This window comes from Hemibagrus wyckioides, linkage group LG22, assembly GCF_019097595.1.
Source record: "Hemibagrus wyckioides isolate EC202008001 linkage group LG22, SWU_Hwy_1.0, whole genome shotgun sequence".
Classification (NCBI taxonomy): Eukaryota; Metazoa; Chordata; class Actinopteri; order Siluriformes; family Bagridae; genus Hemibagrus; species Hemibagrus wyckioides.
In genome coordinates, this window is record NC_080731.1 from 9,336,495 (window position 1) to 9,349,422 (window position 12,928).

Sequence of the window (12,928 nt, forward strand, 5' to 3'; positions counted from 1 at the left end):
GAGTTGAACGTTTCACTGGACATGCACAAGCTATAGTGGTACTGTCTCAAAAATGTTTCACCTGCCATATTTAAAACAGAAATTCTCACTTAATACACAAAGTGTAGGATGTCTGGTGGAGCAAAGTGATATTTGTTGGCAGTTGTGAAAATATCTATATCATTTGATATTAATCATGAGAGATGGATTCTTTCAGTGATTGAATAAAACCAAATGAAAGAACAGCCTCAGATAGGATCGGACTGCCTTGTGTCCAACTACACGGGTGGCGCATCTCAAGCTGAGACACTTTGAATCATGAGCACTATGGCATAGGAAAACTTTGATGGATAATCCTAGTGTTGGGCATGAAAGAAAAAAAAAACTAGAGTACACATTTGCTCAAGGAGTCACTTAAAGCCTACAGGTTTCTACATGTCTAAAACCAAACCTGTAGCTGTTAGTTGCGCTAACAAACATGAGTTGACCAGCTTAAGAGATCATGATCAGTATTACATATACGATTCTGGCTGCCATTTATTCTTACACCATGTAACAAAATGATTTCCAGCAGTTTTAAATACTGCCAAAGAGAGACTTCAGTATCAGTTACTTGCATGTACACATTTGCCAGTTTATATTTAAATAACTCATCCTTTTAGTTAGTTAGATTTAGTCCTGTTAGTTATACTGGATATAAATACAAAAATATGCGCACTTTGGCATATCGAGCTCTTTTTTAAACACGCTGTGGTGTGTAGTTACACCATGATGTGTGCCGAGTGCTGTGGTTGACAGTGTGTCAAAAGCATCCGGACATCCATTCACAAAGCCAGCACCTTCACAATGGAGCTCTGTCTAAGAATATGTGCTCGAGCAACAGGAGTAGGAACGGTGAAACCACAAGCTGACACTGCAACATAACAACATCAGGCCTTTTTTACATGGAAGAAAATAAAAGGCCATGTGGCGGTGAAAGAGTATATATGAATGTTGTACTCTTATACGCTGTCAAATAGTTGGTATAACGAAAAACGGTGTAAAGCGCCTAGCACACGGCCACATGACCTTCAGCAGCGATCAAACCTGTTGAGTCATACAGTTATCAGACTGCAGAGTCTGAGAAAGTGCATAAAAATAAAGGTTAAAGGGAGTGTAAGAAGTAACCAGTACATACAGTAGAAAGTGAGTACTTGAGAACTGTAAATATGAGAGAATTACCTGTTGTTGAGGTGTGTGCACCCTTCACTTTCAGAAACTAAACTCCTTAAATGTATTTTGGGTGGTCCGGAGGAAAATGTTCATGTACAGACAGCTGGCTTTCACCTAAAGAAAAGAGGAATAAGTTGGAAATGTGTTCTGTGTGTATATATATATATATATATATATATATATATATATATATATATATATATATATATATATATATATATATATATATATATATATATATATACACACACACACACACACACACACACATATATACATATATACACACATACATACACTAATATTTACACATAATATTTTGACATGCCCAATAGAAGCTAACGCAAGACAACTGAACCTCCATTTTCACGATCCACGATCCCTATGTGAGGCATTTCCCAAATTCCGTCTATACTTAGATTTCGAATAGTATAGAGCCTAAAAAAATGATAGATGAGTAGCACTTGAAGAACTACAGAGTAAGTGGGGACAAAAGAATGCTCAGATGAGTATGAATAATCACTGCGACAAGACCCAAGCCTTAGGTACTCTTCTCCATTACATGCACCATCAGGAGTCGGACAGGCAACACCATAATCTAAAGTGATGTGCCATTATGCTGGAAAAAAAACCCTGAAAACTGGGATCATTCACAATACTGGACCAGGAATCTTCCCCACACCCTTTTTTCAAATATGCTGTATCTTCTAGATCTATGTAGAAGTATTTATTGAAACATAACTAAGAAAAACCAAAATGCTGTTCATTTGTTGAACTCACATTTTGCTGCTAAGGTCACAGCTGAGTGGTTCATTCAAATATCGATGTTAGGGCTCGGAGTAGTCATTATGAAATAACATAGGGTTTCATAAAGCATCTCCTTGCATATATTTGTCCTTCATATTACAAGCATCAACAATAACCTTCCATATTTGCTGGAGAAATCGACGAGGCAATATTTTCCATATTATTAGCTTTTTTATCAGTCCTTCATACTCATTTGCACTTTAGTGCTAATCTCAGAAGGTGTCAGGAGGTCACGAGGGTGAGACATTACTGTGCCCTCATGCATGTAATGCTTTGTATTGTACCACAGTGAACAGGTCTGGAGGAACTCCAATCTCAGCAGGATGTACAGTGCTAATAAGGGAGCTATGGAGATAAACAGTAACCTTGTGACCTGCAAGTCATTTTCCAAACATCAAAGTGGAAAACCTCCCTTCTTATCCGGCCCTGCAATTACATGAGTCCTGAGTACAGCAGATCTGATGTTCCCATAGGAAAAATGCCACCAGAGACAAGGATGTTGGCAAATGGGTAAAGAAGTGTAATCGCCTGGGTATTGTATGATATGTGCCATGACGGCGTTTTTACAGATATAAAAATATATATATATCTTCTGCTTTATTTGAAGACATACTAGAGAGCTGCTGAATGATCAAATCTAATTGGGCAGAAGGTGCTGATTCAAGAAAAAGATAAAAGTGAGCCTGATAAACAAAAAACCCACTGTTTATACAGTCGCAGCTATAACATGAAAGTGCTGACATTGTTTCAAAGACGTTCTACAACATTAAATGCAACTATAAATGGTCAAAACACTAGCATCTGGGTGGTAATGGCCCTCAGCTGTTGATTATATTTCCTTTAACAGTACGCACGGTTGGGTTTTTTCCTTACTTTCTGATCTTCAATGTCATTCCTAGCCTTACTCTGTATTACGAATGACCAAGTGTCCTTGAAAAAATAAAACCAAATCTCCTTTTCTAAGTTTGTCAGAGCTGAGTTAACAATTATTATCTTTAGACACTTCACCCATGCCACACAGACCGTCTTGTACCTTTTGTACACGTAGCTGACCACATGCTTGAAAGCTGCAATTAACATTTCTGTGCATTTCTGCATGCCAGTTTTCAACACAGTCACACACAGAGAGCTTTTTGGAGTGATAAAGAAATCACTGAACCTTTACAAATAGTTTTGTTTGAAATAGTAGCAAATAAATATGGTGGTTAATTTGCAATGCCAGGCCTCCTCTTGTCAAAACAGCAGTTTCTTGGCCGTGTATAATGAAGAAAAATACCAGGCTCTGTAGTGAAAGCTACTCTGGCTCGTGAGACTAAAGGTTCATTAAACTGAATTCGCTTCTCCTTCAGAAGACTAAGGCAAGTCAGATGGTCTTGTCACCCCACACTTAAGATGCATTCATTAGACATGGCACCCTGAGTGGTCTATTCTTATGAAACAAGGCCAAGTGTACGACCTTGACACCCAAATTCCATGCCTGGAAAGGAGTTCACAGTAACAGCATGCAGGGCTTAACGAATCAATGAGCGCTGATCAAATTAGCAGACACTGAGAGCACAAAAGCAGACGAGTTTTCCACAAAGGATTCCTGAGGACCAGTTTAAGCTGAACTAGGGTCAGTTTTTTTTGTCAGTTGTTCACTGCAAAACTTGTTCAGAATAGTTTGTGTGTAGAAAACTGTGTAAGGATCTCAAGTAAGTAAACGCTAGTTGTCCTTGTCCTGGTAATTAGCCTTATTTATAGTGTTGAGGTCATTCCCTGTTCCTGCCAAGTCCCCCGCGATTCATTCACTGTTCCTTTCCTTTTATCTGATTAGTGACCAGTTACACAGTGATTCTCTGTTCAAGTGACAAAGAGAGAATAATAGTGTGAGGCAATTTAGTTTAATGGAATAAGACCTGAAGCTTTGGTATTTCTACTTAACATTTTGGTTTGTTTTTTGTTGAAAATATCTATATTTTAAACTAATCTAAAAAAGCAAAAACACTAATTTATAATATATTTCAGTAAATGATTACTACGTGCTGAAACACTTTTTTCGATAAATGGAGCTCTGGTGACTTTAGGTTTTATTGCATTATAAGAAACTAGACTTGATGGGAGATTTTCAATCCAATTGTGTTGAGCTACATTTTCATCTTATAGTTAGACAGCAGATCATATGGCCAAATGTTGTCAAGGAATTCTTAACCAAACCATCATTCTATGGTCCTGTGACCAAGCACCATCTCCTGGAACATCAAATACATAGTTCACAATAACCAATGTCCAGAAGCACCTGACTTTAAAACCTCAGCACAGAAAGCAGGATACATAACCAAGAGTGATTAAAAAACGAAATCGGATTCAGAGAATTTCCTTGCTGATCTTGCTAGATATTCCAGAGAGAAATCCATACCCATCATTTACATAACAGGGCCGAGCTCATGGGAGCAGAGATTTGAATAACACCCTCAGGAAATAACAAGATAAAATCTGGACTCCAGCCGTGTTGAATCAGCTGTTGAACCATCATCATCATCTACAACAATATGTCAGTATGCCTGTCAAAATAGTTTCGGAAACACTAAATGATTAGAAAGAAAAGGGATAAAAAACCCCTGCAGAACAAGTTTTCGTCAGTCCAGCTGAGAATGTCACGTTGCACGCTCATTTCAATAAACAAACTAGGCTCGATTCGGGAACGTAGCCCTGAGCACTACTCTGAACAAGCACACACAAAAGGATATGATCGTTCAGTAAACATATATTAAATGTTCATTCTTTGAACAGAAAGGGAGGGATGAAAACAGCCCACCAGGAGACATCAGCAGTATGGATCCTCTGTTACCACGGCAAACCTGAGCTTATTTGTAAAAACAGAAACATGAGAGGCCTAATGCAGGCTTTGGCAGGAAAAAACTAGGAAGGAAGACTTTACTGTAGTTTTGCAATTACATGGATTCTTGGATGATTAAAATCCAACACCTGCATCGTCAGAGACTTTGTGATTTAAAAAGAAAAAGAAAAAGAATAAAAAAGCCTAATTCAACACCACACGGCATCTGAAAATGCTGCTTCATTAATTACACTATATTACCAAAAGTTTTGGGACACCCCTCCAAACCATTGAATTCAGGTGTTGTTTTTCAGGGGTTGGGCCTGGCCCATAAGTTCAAGTGAAAGGAACTCTTAATGCTTCAGCATACCAAGACATTCTGGACAATTTCATGCTCCCAACTTTGTGGGAACAGTTTAGGGATGACCCCTTCCTGTTCCAACATGACTGTAGACCAGTGCACAAAGCAAGGTCCATAAAGACATAGATGAGCAGGTTTGGTAAGGAGGAACTTCACAGAGTCCTGACCTCAACCTGACAGAACACCTTTGGGATGAATTAGAGTGGAGACTGTGAGCCAGGACTTCTCGTCCAGCATCGGTGCCTGACCTCACAAATGCGCTTCTACAGGAATGGTCAAAAATTTCCATAAACACACTCCTGAACCTTGTGGAAAGCCTTCCTAGAAGAGTTGAAGCTGTTATAGCTACAAAGGGAAGGTGTGTACAGATGTCCCATAACTTTTGCCAATATACTGTAGATCCGTGACTGGCTGGTATCATTCTGACTGATCGAGGAAAGTGTAATGCAACATCTCCTACACTCCAAGCCATGAATAACTTTTGGAATCATTGGAACTCAAAGCAGTGATCACTGTTGTGCCATTTGCAAGCCCCTACTTGAGGCCACATTGAGGATACATTGAAACATAACATATTCTTATAACTTTCATCAAGCCCACCTGCAACTGGAAGCTCCCCAAATGAAGGCTTCCTCCTCACCTTCTGCTCCTACATGCCAATCAACACCATAAGATATGACATTCCTTCATGTCTTGCAGCTGTTTTTGAAAGGGGGCACACGCTGATTGCTAGGTATGCCAACAAATTAGAAGGGTGGCCACAACATCTGGAGATTACAGGGCTGAACGGTGACAGTTTTAGACTGTAAAAACTAGAAAAAACAGCAATTGAGAGTACTGTTTGGAAGATTCAACATGGCTTCAATGCCTTCAACTGTATGATGTTTAATTGCAGAGTACTTCTAACACATCTGGGTAGTATACAACAAATCTGGCCACAAAGCGACATATGGTGGAAAGTCTTAAAGAACAAGATCACTAACGATAATAACGTTGAAGTCAGACATCCGGAAGCAAGCTGTGGCAAAGTCTCAACTTTAAATGTAACCTTCATGTTGATGTACAGCAAAATCAGTTAATGTTGTATGATACTTTAATATATGGAGCTACACATCTGTGGTCTGCCAGGAAAGTCAGCCATGTTTAAAATGTATGATGCTGAAATCATAAATACACTACATGGCCCAAAATTATTTGGATGAAAATCCTATTCCATATATATTCACCAACTGCTGTTGAAATAACCTCCACTCTTCGAGGAAGACTTTCTACTAGATTGTAGGGGTTTGGGCTCATTCAGCTACACAAGCATTAGTGAAGCTGGACACTGGTGTGGGTCAAAAAATTTCAGGGATGCATTGGGAATTCCAGCTCATCCCAATAGTGTATGCAAATCGAACCTAGACAAATCATGTCATGATGAACATTGTAACCTATAGCATACAAAGATATCCTGTGCTCCACCTTGTGGCATCAGTTTGGAGAGGGACTGCATATGGGTGTAATGGTCAGGTGTCCAAATTGTTATCATCTGGCCAAGATTGTGTGACTGGTTTCTGTTTTCTTCATCTGGGTTAGTACTTGGAGCATACTGTATAAATAAAAGAACTAGGCCTGGCCTGAACAGGCCGATTTGAATATGAAATTATTTAACTTCAGTTAAGTTCAGAATAACTGTAGCAGAATTTCTTAAGGAGCACGCAGTAGCGGGATTAAAAGAGTCCTTTCTTTCTTTAACGTCACTCTTGAACACTGAAACACCCAAAGGGACAGGGAGTGTGAGGTCAGCAACGCAGACCATACAGATAGAGAGCCGACAGAACGGGGGTAATTTGAGCAGGCTGACTGGGCGTAGCAAGCAGCTACAATTGAAACCCGAGGACACTGGTGACTACTGGCCTAAATACAGAAGAGTTTTCCATAGTGCATACTGTATGCCTGCTTTTAAATGTCCTCACATGTTCACTTTAGAGTTGAAGCAGAAATGTTATAAATGTATATTTACATAATCATCAAAAAACCTGTATACCCAGATGTTTCCTTTGTGCCCTAAAAAAATTAAAGTAATGATAAGTGAGTGTATAAGGCAAAGAAAGCTTTTTCTTTTGCTTGCATTAGTAAACTAATATTATTACATAAGTTAATGCTTACTTGCATTACATACGTTGTCTTTTACTGAACACTCCCATCAACATTTAGGTTTTGTTCATCTGAATTCTTTTTCTATTTGGAGAATCTTTCTTTCAGGCCTGCCTGTTCCTGCCCAAAACCTGAGCCTTGAAATGCACCAGCTTGATTTTCGCCCAGCTACATTCCATTCCCTGGTGAACCTAAGCGCAGGCTTCTGGTGCGTTGTTTCTCCTTTTGACTTTCTCCATTCAGATCTTCAATAAGTGCCAGGAATCATGGTAGAAAAAGCTCCAAGTTTAAAGCTTAACAAGCAATTGGATTCCTTGCATGACTGCAGTTTCTGACTCACCCCCTCGTGTTTTCAGCGAGCTCCATCATAAAGAGCTATCAAAACATTCAATTACGGCAGGCCTCGTCAAGCAAGGCGCTCCTCACGCTTCCCAGGGGCAATCTATTCAGAGGCGAGCTGAAAAGCGGGGCAGTTCAAGGGGTTCTTTGCAGTGGCTCTGGTGGCACACTACCAAATCCATAATGCTTAGTTTAAGCCGAGCTGCATGGGAATTTGGGGCATCTAAAAGAAGACATGCCATTCTTCATGAAATTATACGTGTTCGGAGCTCATGATAGATCGGGTGCACATTAAAATTTAGACGTCTCTTTTTATTTTATTCGATTAATCAAGTTGAGGGAGAAAAAAGATTCTGGCACACAATGCATGTCCCATCTATTTTTTTTTTCCATTTATTTTTAAGAATTGTACATGACATTTTTTAACAAATAATCCATATTTATTTCACTAGCATTCAGCATATATTTGATTTGAGATATTTCTTTTCATAAATTGATCAATTAGCAGGCAGCCTTCAGAGAAAGAAAGCACTCAGAGCTTTAAAGGTAGTACACAAGATTAAAACTGCAAAGCAGGCATCCATCATGCATGCATTTTAAGTTCAGAAGACAGAGCTTAACCAACATTTAGCAGCTTAACTCCATCTATTCAACCACAAACGGAATGTGATTAAGCGTGTAAAAATGGTGCCTGTGCAAAACAGGTTTTAAGGGCAATAAAGAGCCAAATTTGCCATGTAGGGGTTTTTGTACACAGGGTAATCCTAGCAACTGACAGAGGACTTGAATAGCATCTTCAAGTTTTAACATGCACCCCTGAATTATGTGTAAAGTAAAGACCACGTGGTCGTGTATAAAGGACCTTGAGGGTAAATATCCATAAATGAGCTCAAGAACAGCAAATGTGCTTACATGCACATTAATAATATGATTGATATCTGACTTGGGCAGTTCACACTGCCTGGCCCATTTGTGCCATTTTAGACAAAATGTTGCGGGTTCAGATAATGTGATGTGCTCACCAACACCTGTGATCAAAGACAGCTAACAAAGTCCTGGAAAAGTTTAATAAAATCTGTATCTGCTTCCAAGACTCTCATCCAATAGGAGGACTTGGGCATAGATCATGCAAAACTCAGACACCTTCAAATATGGTATGCTAACAGACAAAAAAAATATGCATATTACCACAAGTTTCAGTTTATTCAAGCCCTTTTACAGCACCAGCACAAATCCCAATAAAGTGATGACACAAGCAAAGCAAAGTACGTTTCTTTAATCACAGGTCTACCGTTAGAGGATCTCCATTGTATAATCTGACATGGAGAACACTGCCTGGGGGAATCAGGGTTAGAGCATCATATTCAGGACTCTTGTATGTGTATGTGTGTATATGTTCGGTGTATATATATATATATATATATATATATATATATATATATATATATATATATATAATATATACATATAATATATACATTATATACATACATATATTATTTATATATATATATATATATATATATATATATATATATATATATATATATATATATATATATATATATATATATATATATATATACACATATACATACACACACACACACACACATATACACTATATTGCCAAAAGTATTCGCTCACCTGCCTTGACTCGCATATGAACTTAAGTGACATCCCATTCCTAATCCATAGGGTGCAATATGACGTTGGTCCACCCTTTGCAGCTATAACAGCTTCAACTCTTCTGGGAAGGCTGTCCACAAGGTTTAGGAGTGTGTTTATGGGAATTTTTGACCATTCTTCCAGAAGCGCATTTGTGAGGTCACACACTGATGTTGGACGAGAAGGCCTGGCTCTCAGTCTCCGCTCTAATTCATCCCAAAGGTGTTCTATCGGGTTGAGGTCAGGACTCTGTGCAGGCCAGTCAAGTTCATCCACACCAGACTCTGTCATCCATGTCTTTATGGACCTTGCTTTGTGCACTGGTGCACAGTCATGTTGGAAGAAGAAGGGGCCAGCTCCAAACTGTTCCCACAAAGTTGGGAGCATGGAATTGTCCAAAATGTCTTGGTATGCTGAAGCATTCAGAGTTCCTTTCACTGGAACTAAGGGGCCAAGCCCAGCTCCTGAAAAACAACCCCACACCATAAGCCCCCCTCCACCAAACTTTACACTTGACACAATGCAGTCAGACAAGTACCGTTCTCCTGGCAACCGCCAAACCCAGACTCGTCCATCAGATTGCCAGATGGAGAAGCGCGATTCATCACTCCAGAGAACTGCTCTAGAGTCCAGTGGCGACGTGCTTTACACCACTGCATCCAATGCTTTGCATTGCACTTGGTGATGTATGGCTTGGATGCAGCTGCTCGGCCATGGAAACCCATTCCATGAAGCTCTCTGCGCACTGTTCTTGAGCTAATCTGAAGGCCACATGAAGTTTGGAGGTCTGTAGCGATTGACTCTGCAGAAAGTTGGCGACCTCTTCGCACTATGCGCCTCAGCATCCGCTGACCCCGCTCCGTCAGTTTATGTGGCCTACCACTTTGTGGCTGAGTTGCTGTCGTTCCCAAACACTTCCACGTTCTTATAATAGAGCTGACAGTTGACTGTGGAATATTTAGGAGCGAGGAAATTTCACAACTGGATTTGTTGCACAGGTGGCATCCAATCACAGTTCCACGCTGGAATTCACTGAGCTCCTGAGAGCGACCCATTCTTTCACAAATGTTTGTAAAAACAGTCTGCATGCCTAGGTGCTTGATTTTATACACCTGTGGCCATGGAAGTGATTGGAACGCCTGATTCTGATTATTTGGATGGGTGAGCGAATACTTTTGGCAATATAGTGTACATACACATATATATACACATATGTGACATACTATACAAATACTGGGTAGAGCCTCCATTTGTCTCAATTCTTTAAGCCGTGGATTCCATACAACCAACATTCCTGAGATTCTGGTCCATTCTGATATTTACATTTACATTTCTGGCATTGGCAGACGCTCTTATCCAGAGCGACGGACAAAAGTGCTTTAAGTCTCTATCAATGAATACAGTAACACTGGGTCAATTGGTTACAGACTTAGGATACCATTAGCCTAAAATTGGTGTGTTTTTTTTTTTAAACATGTAACAATACATAAAAACAGGGAAAAATAAGAGCTAGTTTAAGTGCTTCAGGAAAAGGTAGGTTCATTCCACCACCTCAGTGCCAGAACAGAGAAGAGTCTAGATGTATACCTACCTTGTACCCTGAGAGATGGTGGGACCAGTTTAGCAGTGCTAGTAGATCAGAGGGAGCGAGGTGCAGTGCGAGGAGTAATAAGATCTTTGAGGTAAGATGGTGCTGGTCCATTCTTGGCTTTGTAGCCAAGCATCATTGTTTTAAATCTGATGTGTGCAGCTACCAGAAGTCAGTGGAGGGAACGCAGCAGTGGGGTGGTGTGGGAGAACTTAGGCAGGTTGAAGACAAGTTCTGCAGCTGCATTTTGTATCATTTGCATTGGACGAATGGTCGGATCCTTCTAAGGTTGTACAGAAGAAACCGACATGAGCGTGTCACATTAGCAACATGGGAGGAAAAGGACAGTTGATTGTCCATGGTTACCCCAAGGTTGTGAGCAGTGGCTGAAGGGGAGATCATCAAGATATGATTACATCGGGACATGACTGCACTGATTGAGTAAACTCTAGAGATCTGTGGATGATAATACCAGATCAACAGTTGTTCAAGGTAACGTTTTTTTCCACAATACATACAAACTAGATGGAACCACAATGGATTCCAGTTTAACAGTAGCTAACAAGTCTGCTCTCAGGTTTCATTATTGCTGCTATTTTATTATGATCATCTTCCATTAAAACTGTTTGTGGATCATAATAGAAATGTTGACTCAACATGCTCATGCACAGATGTAGAAAAGTGGTATACATGCGAAGAATAACCTCTATTAACCTACAGTCCATGTGTTCATCAGATTGAAATATGATCATGGTCTTAATCCGATTTAAGATACTCGCTTGGTTTATTTTAATACTTCCTGAATAATCGGATAACCGCTGAAATCAGATCATGATCAGATTACGTCTAAAGTGTATATTTTTCTTGTAAATATTTTAACACTATACTTGATATAGGCATAGTAAATCCTAGTAACTCTACCCATCACTTGAATATGCATGTAATCAGATCTTGAGTAAGCAACCGGATTCTATGAACGCTTTAAAAATAGGGAAACATATCGTCTTTGACAGATTTGACAGCTCTCAAAAAAACTCAAGGGGACATGACAATTAGACAAAAGCCTGTCTCGTCATTTCAAAACATGGCCCTGACAAAAACTTCACCCATGACACTCTCCAGCTCAAAATCAGACTTCAAAGCTGAACAAGAACCAGTGCGATTCTGTCTCTTTAACAAAAGACCCCTCACTCAAGTCTATCTGGCGACAATGACCACAGCAAGGGGCCACTGATGTAACCAACATGGGTCATTCACTTGACATCGGATGGACTGTCTGGCCACCTTGTTGATGGTAACTGTGATGACCAATTCATAAAAGTTTCATTTAGGATAAAACTGGAAAAGAGCCAACTTTTACAGACTTGGGCCTCCAGACAGTCTTTATTCCACAATGTAACCGTGATCCTGGGTGAAACTTGTTATTACCGAGAATATCCTCTTTGCTAGTTCCTATTTCAAGAACAAGACAAAACACAGCAATGCACGCAGGACAAACCCTTGCAGAACAGACAGAAGAAAGAAATTCACTCTAAAGAGCCACGTCTGATCATGTCTGATAAAAAAAAAGTAGAGAGACCAGCTCTAACATATTTTCAGACAATAAATCATTTTGCATCAACATTACACAAACACCCTAAAGGCAATTCATTGACGATCGAGACTTTTCTCCTTAAAACCAATGCCTTACTTCGAAAATTAGAGACTGCATTACACAATATAGGCACCAAACAAGGCGTTCAAATCAAGCTGTGGCACAATTCTGGGGAATTTTACAACTCTTGTGAGCTGTAAATGAACAGGATGCAAAACCTTAAATAATTGGTTTAGATGAGGGGGTTCAAAAGAAACTAAAATTATGCATAACTCAATAGACTAGCCACAAGAAACATAACTACTTAAGATCCCATTACTCCCTTTGAGGTAAAAACACATTATTCTTTTTTTTAATGATTTTAAGCAATCAGCTATTTTATAAACTGCTCACACCAGCAGAGAAAAGTAGAAATCACAGATT

General features: G+C 39.5%; 1 protein-coding gene across 1 annotated transcript in view; it reads right to left on the reverse strand.

The window, feature by feature from the left end:
- The window catches only part of kank1a (KN motif and ankyrin repeat domains 1a), a 48,315-nt gene that overhangs the window by 31,411 nt on the left and 3,976 nt on the right, over positions 1 to 12,928 (reverse strand). Inside the window, exon 2 of the mRNA XM_058374902.1 lies at positions 1,201 to 1,305. The gene's annotated coding sequence lies outside the window, so the exon portion shown is untranslated. The remainder of the gene's footprint in view (positions 1 to 1,200; positions 1,306 to 12,928) is intronic.